This window comes from Aethalodelphis obliquidens, unplaced genomic scaffold (assembly GCF_003676395.1).
Source record: "Aethalodelphis obliquidens isolate GAN/ISIS:26980383/991018 unplaced genomic scaffold, ASM367639v1 scaffold66, whole genome shotgun sequence".
Lineage (NCBI taxonomy): Eukaryota > Metazoa > Chordata > Mammalia > Artiodactyla > Delphinidae > Aethalodelphis > Aethalodelphis obliquidens.
The window spans coordinates 5511410-5529541 of NW_020838010.1; the positions used below are offsets into that span (position 1 = coordinate 5511410).

At 37.1% G+C, this 18132-nt stretch overlaps 1 pseudogene; it reads right to left on the reverse strand.

Annotated features, from left to right (window-relative positions):
* Positions 1-14997: 14997 nt before the first annotated feature.
* Positions 14998-15733, reverse strand: LOC113610969 (dnaJ homolog subfamily B member 6-like; annotated as a pseudogene).
* Between the last annotated feature and the right edge of the window lie 2399 nt (positions 15734-18132).

Genomic DNA, 18132 nt, shown 5'->3' on the forward strand with positions numbered 1-18132 from the left:
AACAAGACAAATGATAAGACAAATTCAAAGCGAGTATAATATAGATGTAGCTGTTGATCATAGGCTGTTCCAATGAGTAGGCTTATTCCTTGCATTTGTATGCTCTTTTATATATCACAAGGAGGGAAGACCTTTTATGGCTACTACCGGAAGGACCCTGGTTACCTAGTGGGGAAGTAGGAGAAGTATCTTTGGGGATAAGGCAATTAAGGGAAGGCTGGAAGGATACCAAAGCAAATTTGATTTACCTCCCAGTTTTTCTAAGGTCAGCCTTACTCTCACTCTCAGCATTTAAAAAGGGTCCTACTACAGTGCTTTCTGTAGTTTCTTAAACATTTTATTTTGCTAAGTGTAAATTATTGCATTTCATTATAATAATTCATAGTGATGGACATCTGAGAAATACATTTTTTTGTTTGTTTTATTTTGTTTTGTTTTGAGAAATACATTTTGAATTGACATTTTCTTTTCCTGGTGAGCTCTTATATTGGGTTGGCCAAAAATTCGTTCAGGTTTTTCCGTAAGATGGTACAGAAACACCCGAACGAACTTTTTGGCCAACCTAATATATGCTAACTATAAGAAGCTGCCACTGACAAAAAACATAAGCTCTTGGAGAGAACGTATCCACAGAGAACAGAGCCAAGATGCACCTTAGCCTTTCGTTCTGAAGGTTTCTTTAGACATCAGCCTTCCTTCAAAGAGAATAAAACACCACAAAACATAGTGAAGGCAGAGAGGCCATCCGTTCCAGCCAGCTCCAGTTAATTTAGAAATAGTTTCTTCATCTACAGAACTATAATATTGGCTTTTAATTTTTCTTGCAACAATCTGAGCTTTTACAATACCATCTAGAGACTCCCTTGGGCACGGAAGTGGTGCCTATAATTAGGTAAGACTATTAGACTGGAGAAGTTAACTATAATTTTAAACTCTTGTGCCTTAGATTCAGGATAAAACTTTTCATAGAATCCAGTTATTATTTAGTTTTTAAATGAAGTTTGAGTTCCAAATGGAAAAGGTAAAAGAAGGTGTATTTATAGAATAAATTATAATCAGAAAAAAAACGTTTAGGGTAAAGATAAGTTATAGGATCACTTTGAATAATTCTGTGAATTAATTCATTTATCAGATGATTACTGAGCATCCATTATGAGCCAGCAACTATGCTAAATTGCTGATTTGTCTATGGCCTTTTTGAACTTTTCTCCTTTGTTAGAGGTACCCAGTAGTAAAGGGCCTTAGGTTCTAAATTACTTCAGAGTAATTTATTCTGAGGGCATGAGTTTTAAGCATGAAAACACATGATGAAAGATTTATATATTAGAACAGATTTTTTTTCATGCAGCGAAATAAATATTTTCAGATAGTAGAAATGACAGAATGCAGTGATTGATGGGATATGGAGGGAGGATAGCAGGAGAGAGGGCAATCAGGAATAATGAACACATTTCTGATTTGGAGAATTAGGTTCATGTTGGTAACACTGGCCCTCGCACAGCCCTCTAGAGTGTTTTATATGCCAGGCACTCTGCTTGGCACTGCTGTGGTGTAGGGAGAATTCTGTGTTTCAGTGGAAAACTATGCATTGTTCATAGCACACCTTCAGGGTTATCTAATCCTGCTTGGGTGGCAGCTATTTTACAGCTCTGTAGATTGGAGATAACTGATAGCAATGCAACATATTTCTTGTCTATAGACAATGATGTTTGTCTATAGACGAACAAATCTAATTCTCTCAGGTAAAGGAATAATTCTTCCCCTTGTGGGAAAACCGGTTTGCCTCTATTTGCACATTCATTTCAATATTCCTGATCTATAAATGTGTCTATTCTTTGAATTCTACTTTCAACTGGTTGTAAAACTTTACCAGTTTCCTCATTAGTGAGTTAAATAAAATCCTTAACATGTATTCATTTTTATCTTTGTATGAGAGTCAAGATTTTACTATTTTAGGGGAAATTATCTTTTAATAGTGGTTAATTTGACAAACATGACCTTTGTCCTCATGGAACTTACATCCTCGTGGGACAAACAGATAATAAACCAAACAAATAAGTACATATGTATTACAAAGTATGTATTGATAAGTGCTGAGGAAGAGAATACAGCAGGGAAATGGTATAGGGTGTGGGGGTGGGTGGTATGAGGTGAGGTTGCAATTAAACAGGAGGGTCAGAGGAAGGTCTTAATGAGAAAGTTCTCTACAACTAACTTTGGAATATATCAAGGGTACTCAAAAAGTTATATAGCTGTATAGACCACATTTATAATCTTATAAATTTTCCTAGTCACATCCTATGTATGTTCATGGGGGTAGAAAGAGTTTGTTATCCCACTCTTCTTTTCTCTCTCAGGGAAACCTACTCCAACCATATCCCCCTCCCTTCCGATCAATATCTTATCTTCATCTAATGGGAACTGTGGTTTACATCCAATGAACCTCTTAGTAAGCCTGGCAAAGTCACTTCAGAGGCAGCTTTCTGAAACAGAGCTCAGAGTTAGGAAATTTTCAGTTTATACCAGAAATTTTCCTAAAAGCTTGGGATCTCTCTCAGAACAAACCAATCAGTGGGAAAGTATGTGTTGAGTCTTTTCTTCATGTGAATGGCATTGGTGCTGTAAGGGGCACAGAAAGAGGAAAGTACTATGGAAATACATATTTAACCTAAATTTGACAGAAATTCAAGTTATTTGAAAACAGATAATTAGAAGGATTTTACTACCATTTCCATATTTAGGAAGACGCAAGCAGCTGTTCTTTCTATGCCCGTAGCTTGGAGATATACAGAAAAACATAATAGATAATTCTTTTTGTGTCCCTTTCCCCAGCAACCTCCAACTCCTTTGGCCCTGATTGAGAACCACTGCTCTAGGTACTGATTTTAAATAACTTTTTGAAAATTCAATTCCTAAATCCTAATCTTATTTTATTTTTTGTGGTTTTTAAATTTTATTTATTTTTTATACAGCAGGTTCTTATTAGTTAACTATTTTATACATATTAGTGTATATATGTCAATCCCAATCTCCCAATTCATCACACCACCACCACCACCACCACCCGCCACTTTCCCCCCTTGGTGTCCATATGTTTTTTTCTCTACATCTGTGTCTCTAATTCTGCCCTGGAAACCGGTTCATCTGTACCATTTTTCTAGGTTCCATGTATATGCGTTAATATACGATATTTGTTTTTCTCTTTCTGACTTACTTCACTCTGTATGACAGTCTCTAGATCCATCCATGTCTCTACAAATGACCCAATTTTCTTCCTTTTATGGCTAATATTCCACTGTACATATGTACTACATCTTCTTTATCCATTCGTCTGTTGATGGGCGTTTGGGTTGATTCCATGACCTGGCTATTGTAAATAGTGCTGCAAGGAACATCGGGGTGCATGTATCTTTTTGAATTATGGTTTTCTCTGGATATATGTCCAGTAGTGGAATGGCTGGGTCACATGGTAATTCTATTTTTAGTTTTTTAAGGAACGTCCATACTGTTCTCCATAGTGGCTGTATCAGTTTACACTCCCACCAAGAGTGCAAGAGGTTTCCCTTTTCTCCACACCCTCTCCAGCATTTATTGTTTGTAGATTTTCTGTTGATGCCCATTCTAAATGGTGTGAGGTGATACCTCATTGTAGTTTTGATTTGCCTTTCTCTAATAATTAATGATGTGCAGAAGCTTTTCATGTGCTTCTTGGCCATCTGTATGTCTTCTTTGGAAAAATGTTTATTTAGGTCTTCTGCCCATTTTTGGATTGGGTGGTTTGTTTAATACGGAGCCGCGTGAGCTGATTATATATTTTGGAGATTAATCCTTTGTCCGTTGATTCGTTAGCAAATATTTTCTCCCATTCTGAGGGTTGTCTTTTCTTCTTGTTTGTACTTTCCTTTGCTTTGCAAAAGATTTTAAGTTTCATTAGGTCCCATCTGTTTATTTTTGTTTTTATTTCCATTACTCTAGGAGGTGGATCAAAAAAGATCTTGCTGTGATTTATGTCAAAGAGTGTTCTTCCTATGTTTTCCTCTAAGAGTTTTATAGTGTCAAATCTTATATTTAGGTCTCTAATCCATTTTAAGTTTATTTTTGTGTATGGTGTTAGGGAGTGTTCTAATTTCATTCTTTACATGTAGCTGTCCAGTTTTCCCAGCACCACTTATTGAAGAGACTGTCTTTTCTCCATTGTATTTCCTTGCCTCCTTTGTCATAGATTAGTTGACCACATGTGCATGGGTTTATCTCTGGGCTTTCTATCCTGTTCCATTGATCTATATTTCTGTTTTTGTACCAGTACCATACTGTCTTGATTACTGTAGTTTTCTAGTATAGTCTGAAGTCAGGGAGTCTGATTCCTCCAGCTCTGTTTTTTTCCTTCAAGACTGCTTTGGCTATTCGGGGTCTTTTGTGTCTCCATACAAATTTTAAGATTTTTTGTTCTAGTTCTGTGAAAAATGCCACTGGTAATTTGATAGGGATTGCATTGAATCTGTAGCTAAATCCTAATTTTAGACCTTTAACCTAAGGAAGTTGTATTGTGCAATTGTTGAACGTACCATCTGGATATTAAACACAGAATTAATTAAAATGCCATAAATTCTATTCTCCGTGTGCTCACAGGGAAATGATGAAAGGCAGTTTCCAGGAGGTATTTATCAAACAGTGTTTTATCCATGTATTCCCCAGAGCCTGTACCCTCACCACTGGAGCAATCTAGCACACATTGGGATTGATGGGTGTATATGCCTGGGCTATGGCCTTGTTTTCACAATGTATTTGTGACCCTGTCACTGCTTCATTTACCCTCCAGCATTTAGCTGTTGTTGCCATATACTCTGAGGATACTGCTTTTGTTTTTTTCTCTCATCCCTCCTACCTCTGCTAGTGTCGGATCACTGGAATTAGCAGGTGTTCTAGATAATCAAACCCAGGAAGGCCATCATATTTTGGTTATGTTGTTTGCCTTTTCATATGTGTTAATTTTGTCTCCCCAGCTAAATTGTAAGCTCCTTTAAGTTAGGGAGTACTAGGTTTATAAGCAATGTTCCATTAATATTTACAAACAAATGCCACATCTCTTATGCACATTAGTCCTTTATCTTGTACAGTCAAAACTTTCTCATTGCTACTGTTGGAGAGATTATAAAACCCCCATGATAGAATTTATAGGTTCACAAGTGGAAGAAGCAGGAGAGATAGCTTAGGGTTAAAGACAACCCTAAGGTTTTGAAAGTCCTATCAAAATGCAAGTGTGTAATCTGGTAGGGGTAATGCATTAAATTACAACTAGCCATCAACATCTTTGCTAGATAAATTGACCAAGTGAGTTTAATTAGAGCTCCTAAATGAGAATAAGTTAAAAGACAGAGCAAGTTTTAACTTGGGTAGGGAGGATGCTATGGAACATGAAATATGTTAAGCGGGTGGCAGAGAGGAAGCAGCCCCATGGTAGGAGGCTTGGACATGCATTTATTCAACAAGTATTTGTGAGCTGTGGGACTACATGGGGTGGAGAAGTAGAATGATAGGAAGAGAAGTGAGTGCAGAGGGAGTGAAAGAGAAAATAAACTCCACAATTTTGTCAAAGTCTAGCCTTTTGGACATCCAAAGGTTATTTTTCCTGCAAACATCTTATCTCTTCTTTGTTACTTTGTTTTAGAGCACGCTGGAAATTCCCTTATCTGCTAGTTCCTTATCTGTTCTTGATTCCTTTGCTTGTTCATTGACAGTAGGGCCGCCCTAGCTTCCTGGAAAAATTTCTCTTCTCTGCGGTCCCAGAAGTTATTTGCTTTACCCTCGAAGCTGCCTTGGCTGGGCTCTGGGGATTTATATAAAGAGATATTTTGGAGCGAAAATGGAGGCCCTCTCATGTTTTGGTGTTGTGTAAAGACTGGGTTGATGAGGGGGTTAATTTTTCAGGAAGAAAACTGTCCCCTGAGAGATGCTAACATTAACCTGGGAACTAAAGATTGCGGATGCAGAGGGACCTTTGAGCTATAAGGCTTTCACAGTCACACTGCACTAAATCAGGGAGAAAAAAAAAAAAAAGAAAAACACAAGGCCGCTTGAAGGGAAAAGCTCAAATTATATATTCTTTCTGAAGAATGCGTCTTTGTTCCCTCAGGACTGGTACAAACCCTCATATGCCTTGTCTGATGGTAACAAATCAGTGTTTTGAAGGTAGCACAGTATCAGAAAGGTCACACACAGGCTTTGGTGCTAAAAGACTTGTGTTAGAAACCTGGCTGTACCACTTAATAGCTGTGTGGCCTTGATCAAAGATACATCAATGTTATTGCCTCAGTTTGCCAAACTCTAAAATTGAGATCCAGTGTCTATCTCCCAGGGTTTTTAGAATTAGAAATAACACAGAAAAAGCACTAGCACAGTGCTCTCATAAACTAAGTGCCCAAAAAGTAGCAGGCAATATTAATACAATATTCTTGATGTGGAGATAATTCAGATTCCTTCCTCTGTCTGGGAGATGGGCTAGAGAAGTTGCAACTGAGGAAGAGGGTACACCGGTTCCTCTGCAATGGTTAGATGATTATCAGAGAAGTAAGAGATATTTCATTGCGCTAGAGGAACAGCAAAAGTTTCAGATAAATGAGAAGAAAACACAGGATAAACAGTTACATTACAAAATGAGCAACCCTAAATACTGGCATTTATGGAAAATTCAACTTGGGACAATCACTTATGATTAGTAACACTCTTTTCCATGTAGACCATAAATGTGCTAAAAAAAACCCTTATAAATTGGTTGTTCTCTTACATTGATTAATTCTCTCTCTTATTTACATTGATAAGAAGAAATGGTTTACTAGACACTTAAATGTCAACATTGGCCTAACCTGGGTTGAATAATCTCAAGCTCTGAATTAACGGATTTGTGATACAGCCAGGTAAAGTTCTGCTTGTTTTTCCTTTATTCCAAATTTCCCATTTGATGGCATACTGTCCTTTAAATTGAGGCAGTTTTTATTTAGGCGTTCATTATCAGCAGGTGGCCAATAGGCAATTTTTTTAAAAAGTTTTTTTTTGGTTTTTATTTATAGAAAATATACATTATGCCAAATTTCCTGAGTTTACAGATGTTTCGTTCATGGTGGAAAAACAGCAATTTCTCACATTGTTATCGTATCTGAAATGTTTTTCACATATATGCAGATATCAGTCTTGCAAAATTACTGGGGAGTCAGTAACTAACAAGAAAGGTTTTATGTTTCTTTTATGTTGGGGTTTAGGGCTAGACAGAATGATTTTTACTGTCGTAAAATCTATACAACATTACCATTAAAACTTACCATTGTAACCAGTGTACATTCACATTGCTACCACCACCACCATTCATTTCTAGACTTGTTCATCTTCCCAATCTAAAACTTTATTAAACACTAACTCCTTATTTTCCCTCCCCCCAGCCCCTGACAACCATCATTCTACTCTCTGTCTCTATGAATTTGACTAGTCTAGGTACCTGATATAGATCGAATCGTACAGTATTTGTCCTTTTATGTCTGGCTTATTTCACTTAGCATAATGTCTTCAAGATTCATCCATGTTGTAGTATGTATCAGAATTTCATTATGTTTTATGGCTCAGTAATATTCCTACAGACTTTATTTTGTTTATTCATTCATCTGTTGATGGAAACTTTGTTAGATTCACCTTTTGGCTATTGTAAATAATGCTGCTATAAAAATGTGTGTATAAGTATCTGTTTGAGTCCCTGCTTTCAGTGTTTTGGGGGTATAAACCTAGGTGTAGAATTTCTGGATCATAGGTACTGTGTTTAACTTTTTGAGAAACCACCGAACTATCTTCTACAGTGGTTACACTATTTTACATTCCCAGCAGCAGTGCATGAGAGTTCCAATTTCTCAACACCCTTGACAAGGCTTACTTTCCATTTTTAAAAAGTTATAGCCATCCTAATGAATGTGAAGTGGTACCTCATTGTGGGTTTTTTTTTTCATTGTGGTTTTAATTTGTATTTCTCTAATGACTAACAATGTTAAGTATCTTTGCATGTGCTTATTGGCCATTTTATATTTTCTTTAGAGAAATATCTGTTCAAATCCTTTGCCTATTTTGGAATTGGGTTGTTTGGCTATTTTTAATTGCTATTTTTGCTAAGCTTCAGTCAGCTCCAGCAATGAAGCCGAGCTAATTCTTCTCAACAAGAAAAATAAAACTAATTGTAAAAATCAGGGACAAAACGTGAAGAGAAACCATCTAAGAATTGTAGAGAGTAAATTATGTTTCTTAAGTAAAGAGGAAGAAAGGGAGAACAAATGGGAAATCCAGAAAGCTACAGGGAGATGAAGACACCCCAGGAATTGCTGTTTCTTTAATTAGTTGGGATAGCCAGGCAGGGTAGCTATGTCTTGCCTGACTAAGTCAATGGGAAGGTGCAAAACAAGACTGAATTGAAAGTGAAAAAGTCAGGAAGGTGCAGGTGATACTAGATATGAGGATTAGCATTCTAATCAAACACTACTATATGGTTGGCTGTTGGAGTAAAATATGTTGGGAGATGAATAAAATTGCATCCTGGACTTCAGTTGTTTGACATTTGCTCTAAAATGTTATTTTAAGATTTAGTTATAATTTAAGTTTATAATATGCTTTAGATACGAACAACGTTCAAAAGAATGTCTCTTTATCGTAATCAAAGAAGTCGGTTTACACCTTATAGCTCAAACCTTGGAGGCTGTGGCATACAACTGCCATCTGGTGTTGGTATGTTTGCATAGCAGGCTTATGCATTTAATACATTCAAAACAAAACAAAACAAAACAAAAAAACTACTTGGGGGCAGAATTTGCAAAACTAAAGTGATGAAGTGTTAGAGGTCTAAATTAATAAATTAATAAGGTGTTATTGTTTTAAAAAAGAGGACAGAAAGCAACCTCTGAAAATACTTCCTTATGGAATTCAGAGTGATGCAGAGACTGTTTCTATTTACTATTGGCAAAAGGGTTTTTTTTTTCATGGATGTGGACAGCCCGTGAATTGTGAATGGATTCATTGTCTTGGTGGTCTGGTTTACCCTTCAATATGCTGTAAATTTACACAGCTGAGAAAGTGATCAAATACAAAAAGAAGTGCATTTGAGAGGAGACGTTTTGTAAGCTCTAAATTCCTCATTTTAAAGGTTATAATCCTTTCAGCAAAATCAAACGTTCTTTTTCTTTTGTTGTGTAGTTCAACATTTTTCTGTGTCATGTAAGAGTGCTTAATGCTTCCAGAATTCATTTTACTCGAAGAAATCAGTTTGAAAAATCAAGCCCCATGATGCTTTCAAGATTAATACACATTCCATTGAAAATAAGTATACTGGTGGTACAAACATAAGTGATCTGTTCCAATCACCTAAAGTCAGGAAGGTTGGCAGAGACTGAACACCCAATCTCTGGCTCACTTCTCTTGGGAGTCAGATGCGGAAAGCTTGTCTTTTTTGAGCTTCATTTATTTATTTATTTATTTATTTATTTTTGAGCTTCATTTTAATTAGCTGGTGGGGGGAAGCAGTGATGAAGTAGCCCGAGGGAAACCTCCAAGCTATCCAATTGAACATTACAAGACTGGCTCTATGGACTAAGAAAAGCTAAAGTTGCTTAGTTTTACAGTGAAAAATAACATTGGGGATGATTGCAGTTAGGAAGGAATGAGAGCCTTAACTACATTTCTTACTGCTCTGGTCCGAGAAAGTTTGCTTAAGAAATTATGAATTTGTAAAGAATGCTACTTCTCTGAAAAACAAAGTCTAGTTTTTTGAGTAACAGTGAAAGCTGTGACTTTTAGACTTTCTTGTAGTTCCCTTTGCGAGCAATTTGCTATCTTACTTTTTTGGTTCACAGCTTGGAGTTATAAGCAAGCTGAGAGTGGCAAGAGAAAAATTTGTTCAGGCATCAACAGGAAACTGTATTGGACATTTTCCTGAAACTTACCTCTGTCTCAAGCAATCAGGTCATATTAAATCTCAATGATACTTTACACATTTATCCAGTTCTACATTAAGCCTCTGACATCTTTAGCATTACCATTGAATAAAGTGAGTAAATAGGAAACAGAATGAAAAACCTGAGACTGATGTCTGCTTTATTTCTTCCACCTTTCTTTCCATCTTTTTTCCTCTGTGTCTCTAGCCATTTGAGGTGAATAGTTTGAAGATGGTGCTCCCCAATAATCAGTAGTCTATTCAGGACTCAAATGGACACCTTGCAATCTGTAACTTTAGTACCTAGTCACAATAGTATCTGGACGTCCACTATTTTCTGTTTCTATAACCACCAGATAAGTGTAGGACTTTGTACAAAAATTGCAACAACTAAGCGATTTCTCTATCTTCTATTTTTGTCCCACCAGACCCATCCTATAGAGAGTAGTTAAGTCAATTTTCTCAAACATTTTTTCTTGCTCAAGTTCTTAGAACGTTTACAATTCACATAATACAGCAAATCCAAATTCATTGGTATGACCTTCAAAACTACTCTCCATATTGTTCTCATTTGCAATTTCCATGCTATATTCTCCTATTAGCTCCCAATATGGGCTCTGCTGCAAACAAGCTAAACATGTTACATTGGATTATATTCTTGAATCTTCACAATGATCTTATGATGTATATGTACTTTTATTATTAATCCCACTTCATAGATGAAGATACTGAGGTTTATTGACAATAAGAACTTTGTCTAAGGGTAATGCAGTTGGTTAGTGGCAAACATGGGATTAGAATCAGTGTTGATTCCAGAATTAGTGCTGAATATTCAGTAGGCAGACTGTAGTGCCATCAGCCTGTGTTTAAAGCAGGGACACAAAAAATACGTTTTAAAAAAATTTAGTTTGATACTAAGGGAGGACATTATGGAAAATAATTAGCACTTTCTTAATCTTTATTATTTTGCTTTGTTTTTATTTTCCTCATTTTATGCTATTGAACTTGGTCTCAAAAGAAATATTTGGTGAGAAAAATGTTAGATAACGTTATTTTATCTTTTTTAAACTTTGTGTTATGAAGAATTTAGAATGTATACAAAGTAGATAGAATAGTATAATGAATACCTATGTACTCAGTATACCCAGCCTCAATAATAATCAATTCATCCTGTGTTATCCATACCTCCATCCACTACCCCCTCCCATATTTAAGCAAGTCCCATTCATCATGTTATATATCATGTGTAAATATTTTGGTATGTATCTCTAAAAGAACAGGACCATTTTTTAACATAATGACAATACAATTATTTCACCTATAATATTAACAATAATTCCTTTAATAATGTCAAATATCCTGTCAGTGTACACATTTCCAGTTGTCTCATAAATAGTATTTATTTTATATACTATATATGAATTAGGATCTAAATAAGGTCTGCATCTTGTGATTGGTTGATCTTTTAAGTCTCTTTTAATCTACCACATACCCCACTATCTCTCTTCTTTTTCTTGGCAATATGTTGAAGAAACCAGGTTGTTTGTCTTGTACAGTTTCCTAGAGTATGGACTTTGAGGATTGCATTCTCATGTGTAGATTAACAAGTTCCTTTGTCCTCTGTGTTTCCTATAAATTGTCAATTGGATCTAGAGACTTGATTGGACCTACAGGTTTGATTTTTATTTTTTCCAGACTTACTTTATATGTGGTGTTGTCTTCTTCCATTAGGAAGCATACGATGTCTGACTGTCTCTCTAAATATATTTATATTAACTTAGGATATCTTGTGTGCTTATTATTTGATAAATGGTTCTATTTATTGGAGTTCAGCTTCATCTTTCTTTAATAAATCACATCCATAATTGTATTGTCTAAGACATTTCAGTTTCATGTTCTTTAAAGTGGAGATCTTGAAGTGAAAATCTTGAAGTAGAATTCTGAATGTTTCTACTTCTAATATCTTATAATCTCTTAATAAGGCATTCAATTCAATTTACATAGAAGTAAGAGTTTTCCCATCCACATTTTATCTATTGACAAATATAACTAAGTTATATAATTACAATATAAGTAGACTGGAATACACAATTCTGGGAACAAACACAACTGACTTTTTATAAGCAAACAGTTAAACTGGAGAGTGAAGAAATATGTGGTTACCCGTAAGTTTCAATATATCTTGGGCATCAGATGATATGTTTTACAGAGTTAACATGGCAAATTAGTTAAATAATGTTCAACTAAAAGAGCTTCTAGCACATTGCTGTCCAATAGAACTTTCTGTGATGATGGACATGTTCTATATATACATTGTGCAATACAGTAGCCATTAACCACATGTGGCTATTGAGCACTTGAAATGTGACTTCCATGAGACTGAAGAACTGAACTCTTAATTTAACTAATAAATTTAATTTAATTCATAACCTTCTAGGACAGCTCAGTTCTACGATACAAAATCTACTCTGGGGAATAACTGGTTCCAGAGTCTGACTCCAGAGTCTGCACCTTTAACCACAACACTATGCTGCTTCCTGATCTGGTGTTTCTCAGGATTTTTTTTAATGCATCAAACACATTCACATTTATTTTATTTTTTTAAGCAAATGACAAAGACCCAGTTTACCAACTTAACTTTTTAAAACCTAAGATTAACATTACATATTTAAACAATTGTCTGCATAAAACCACAAGACCCCAAATAGCCAAAGCACTCTTGATAACCAAGAATAAAGTTAGAGGCACCACACTCCCTGACTTCAGACTATACTACAAAGCTACAGTAATCAAAACAGTATGGTACTGACTCAAAAATAAATACATAAATCAATGAAACAAAATAGAGATCACAGAAATAAACCCATGTACCTATGGCCAACTACTCTACAACAGAGGAGGCACCAAAATACAATGGGAAAATACAGTCTCTTTAATAAATGGTGTTGGGAAAACTGGACAGCTACATGTAAAAGAATGAAATTAAAACATTTTTATCACACCATATACAAAAATAAACTAAAAATGGATTAAAGACCTAAATGGATTAGAAACCATAAAACTCCTAAAAGAAAACATAGGTAGTAAAATCTTTTACATAGGTCTCAGCAGTATCTTTTGGATCTGTCTCCTTAGGCAAGGGAAGCAAGAGCAAAAATAAACAAGTGGAACCTAATCAAAGTTAAAAGCTTTTGCACATTGAAGGAAACCATCAACAAAACAAAAGGGCAACCCACCTAATGGGAGAAGATATTTGCAAATGATATGTCTGATAAGGGGTTAACATCCAAAATACATAAATAACTCACACAGTTCAATATTTATTTATTATTATTATTATTATTTTTTGCGGTACGCGGGCCTCTCACTGTTGTGGCCTCTCCCGTTGTGGAGCACAGTCTCCAGATGTGCAGGCTCAGCGGCCATGGCTCACGGGCCCAGCCGCTCTGCAGCATGTGGGATCTTCCCGGACCGGGGCACGAACCTGTGTCCCCTGCATCGGCAGGTGGACTCTCAACCACTGCGCCACCAGGGAAGCCCCACAGTTCAATATTTAATAAAAAAAAAGCTATTTAAAAAATGGGCAGAGGACCTGTATAGCCATTTTTCCAAAGAAGACATACTGATGGCCAATAGGCATGAGAAAAAATGCTCAGCATCACTAATCATTAGGGAAATGCAAATAAAAACCACAATGAGCTATCACCTCATACCTGTGAGAAGGGCCATCATCAAAAAGATGAGAAATAACAAGTGGTGGTGAGTATGTGGGGAAAAGAAAACCCTAGGACACCGTTGGTGGGAATGTAAATTGCTATAGCCACTATGGAAAACAGTATAGAGGTTCCTCATAAAACTAAAAATATAACTACCATATGACCCAGCAATTACACTCCTGGGTATATAGCCAAAGAAAATGAAAACCCTCATTTGAAAAGATATATGCACCCTAATATTCATAGCTGAGTTATTTATAATAGCCAAGATGTGGAAGCAACCTAAATGTGCATCAACAGATGAATGGATAAAAAAGATGTGATATGTGTATATATCATCTATATCTATATATAGATGATGTATATACACAATGGAATATTACTCACCCATTAAAAATGAAAATTTGCCCTTTGCAACATGCATGGACCTGGAGTGTATTATGCTTAGTGAAGTAAGTCAGAGGAAGACAAATACTGTATGTTTTCACTTATATGTGGACTTTAAAAAATAAAACAAAACAAATGAATATAAGACAGAAGCAGTCTTACAGATACAGAGAACAAATTAGTGGCTATCAGTGGGGCAAAGGGTAGGGGGAGGGGCAAAAAAGTTGAAGGGGATTAAGAGGTACAAACTAGTAGGTATAAAATACACAAGATACAAGGATGTAATGTATAGTACAAGGTATATAGGCAATATTTTATAATAAACTTATATGGAATATAATTTATAAAATATCAAATCACTATATTTTACATATGAAACATATAATATTGTAAGTCAATTATACTTCAATAAAATAAACAATTGTCAAAACTTACTAAGCTGCCAGCATTCATGCACACTAGAAAATATCCTCAATTTATATCAATTAAACCAGAAATGCATTACTGTTAATGCATTAATATCTTCCACTACTAAATACTGAAAAATTGAGATTATTTTTGTGGAAGATTCATCCTGGCAATGTTAACTTCACAGCAGGCTGACACTACTTAGCTCACATTTCAAACACAATAGAAAGGCAGGTCTATGCTAGTGTTAGTGTAGGAAAGAGCTACAGGCACCCTGGGTTACATTTAATAGAAAACAAAGTGCATGCAGAGATTTACAACAATTTTAAAGACCAAAAAATGGTCCTATTATGTGGTCCGAACAATAAACTCAAAGTTTATGACCAATAGTGGTTTGGATGAGCTGTTTACAAATACTTTAGGTACAGTTATACTGAAAGATAGTTCATTTGGCATCTTAAAAAAAAGTTCCTATCACTCTTCAGATGGAGCTTGTTATAGTTAACATTTCTGTTAAGTGCATGCATTGAATTACTTGTTATCCAAGCATAGCAGCTGTTCCTTACCATTTAGCCTTAAGGACTTTAATTGGTCATCTTCAATGTCTACTCTTTCTTGACCGTTCTCGACAATTCTCTTTGTAGTGATTTTTCTGCCATTAACAATTTTAGAAGTTGATATAGATTTGAAGTTGCCCATTCCACTACCTCCAAGTGATGTGGAAGAGAATGAAGTGAGGCCCTTGTGATTTAGGGAGGCAAAAGAAGTAAATCCGGTATCAAAAGAACACCCACCCCTCCAAAATATGGAAAGCCACTGAAGGCAGAGAAAAGACTCTGTGCCTCAACTTCTGCTTCCTAGATCCCCAAAAAAGGCCTCAAATGGGTCTTTGAAGGAGTCCAATGAAAACGGACCCCTTCCACCAAAAAATTCCCTGAAGACGTCATCTGGGTTATGGAATGTGGAGCCAAACTGAAAGGGACTGTTAAAATGACTTCCACCTGCACCTTCACCATTTAACCCTTCCTTGCCATATTTGTCATAGATATCCCGTTTTTAAGCATCTGATAACACCTCATAAGCCTCAGCTACTTGTTTGAATTTTCTCTCTGCTTATTCTTTATTCTCAGGATTTTTATCTGGATGCCACTTTAGTGCTAGTTTCCGATATGCCTTTTTTATATCCTTAAAAGGCTGAGTGATGTCTCTGCACGCCTAGAACTTCATAGGAGTCCACCACGTTTTGACAGGCTGTTGAAAGGAGCATGCGTTTCTGCCTTTAAGGTCATCTACCTGGGACCTAGGATGTGGGAGCCGGTGGCAGGAAGACAAAGCAATGGGGTGTGGCCTGGGTGTCCCCTCTGCTCATGCACTGCTGAGCTGGTAATGGTGGCAGCCTGCTGTTTCTCAGGATTTAGTCTTATATGCCTCTTTGTCTTTGTGCATGATATACATTCTAGCTGAAAATTGCATCCTCTTAATTTCCCAAGCCTCTTAGCCTGGTGTGGTAGCCAGACTCTGTGTTGGCCTCCAATAAATCATGCCTCCCGAGTATTTATTGATACATACTTGTGTGTTTCCACCCACAGTGACCCATGTGTAACCAATAAATTGTGTTGGACGTGATTCTGCCTGACTGCCAAGGCTAAGCTATAAAAACCCTTGCAGCCTCCACCTTGATCTCTTAGAGCACTCGTTCCTGGAGTGCAGAGTCACCTTGTAAGGATCCACCTACCCTGCTGGATAGATCTTATGGAGAAGCTCTGAAACTTCCCAGAGAGAGGGAAGGTTCTAGCTGAGACCTGTCTTTAAAGCCATCTCCTCCAAGGTACCAGGCATGTGAGTGAAACTGTCTTGCAGCCTACCAACCAGCCCAGCTACTAAGTAGGTACCTAAATTATGAAATAATAAAATACTTGTTTTAAGTTTTAGAGATAGTTTGTTACATTGCAATAGATAACTGGAACATCTGGCTAATTTTTGCTCTTCTTCAAGGGTTCGTTTAGGTATTACCTCTAAGAAACGCCTGATTTACCTTTTTAATTCCCCTTCCCAGTTTGAGTTAGGTGTAGGTCTTTGCTCCCATGCCATATGAGCACTGATTACACTTCATTCTACATTTCTGGGTTTGTGCTAACTGCCCCACTAGACTGTGTCCTCCTTGATGGTGTGTCTTAATTCTCTTTGTGAAAGGAGCTTGTCCTAGTACTAGGTACATAGTGGCTATTTAAAATAAGTTGACTAAATCACAGAATCTCAGGGTTGGTGGGACTTTAGAAGCCGTATACAACAACCCAAATTGATCTGCCAAGTGTTTGTCCATCCAGCCTGTGCTGGAAGCCTCTCCCATGACGAGAATTTACTACTTCCTGAAGCAGGTTATCACATCTTTAAATAGCTCAGACTGGGAGCACTTGCTTGTCAGCTTAACTCTTGCTCTAATCACTTTTTCATCCCAGCTCTTCTCAGGGCTCATGCACTTGTTAATGTTTATTTGTGCTCACTTGTGCACTGTCGACATTTTTTCAGCCTTTTAAATGTTTGTGTCATGTGTATCTAATTGTATTACAAGCTTGAAAAAAAAGGGGTTGTCTTAAATGTATTTAATTGTCCCCTGCTGGAATGTGCTGCATTCAGAAGTAACTCAGTTTATGTTCTTAATGTCCTAGTTAAGGGTATGGGCTCTGGAGTCAGAAGTTGGGTTCAAATACTGACACTACCACATATTAGTGATTATGTGAAAATAGATAAGTCACTTGATCTAAATAAGTCTGTTTTTCCATCTGAAAAAAAAATAACTTGTGCAAATTGGTGTGAAAATTGGTGCACATAAATGGTGCTTAGCTAGAACCTAAAACTATCAGAAGCTCAATAAGTATTATGACTCATAACTATTATAGAAACACAGTGCCAGTTGACCAAATTAAGCATTCTTTCTTATATTGAGCATTGGATAACTTCCTGGTTTTCATTTGTCTTACATGTTTATCTCACCTTTGCCTGGCTGCTTTCCCTATAAAAACTTCACTTCAGTGGCATTCAATTTTTTTTTTCTTTTCTTTGCCATACGCGGGCCTCTCACTGTTGCGGCCTCTCCCGTTGCAGACCACAGGCTCCAGACGCGCAGGCTCAGCGGCCACGGCTCACGCACCCAGCCGCTCCGCGGCATATGAGATCTTCTCGGACCGGGGCACGAACCCGTGTCCCCTGCATCGGCAGGCGGACTCTCAACCACTGCGCCACCAGGGAAGCCCATGGCATTCCATTTTTAAAGCTTATCTACTCATATGGCAGAAGATTCAAATTTGCAAATAAGCCCATCTATGCACAAGATGATAGGTGCTTTTGTTAAAACTTTAGGTGAGGGCTTCTCTGGTGGCTCAGTGGTTGAGAGTCTGCCTGCCAATGCAGGGGACACGGGTTCGTGCCCCGGTGCAGGAAGATCTCACATGCCGCGGAGCGGCTGGGTGCGTGAGCCGTGGCCGCTGAGCCTGCGTGTCCGGAGCCTGTGGTCCGCAACGGGAGAAGCCGCAACAGTGAGAGGCCCGCGTACGGCAAAGAAAACAAAAAAACCCACAAAACCTGAGCTGAGCTTTTATTGAAAGTGGTTTTATGACTATGTTTCACTTGCAAAAGAAAAAATGTAGCATTGTATAGACAAGTCCA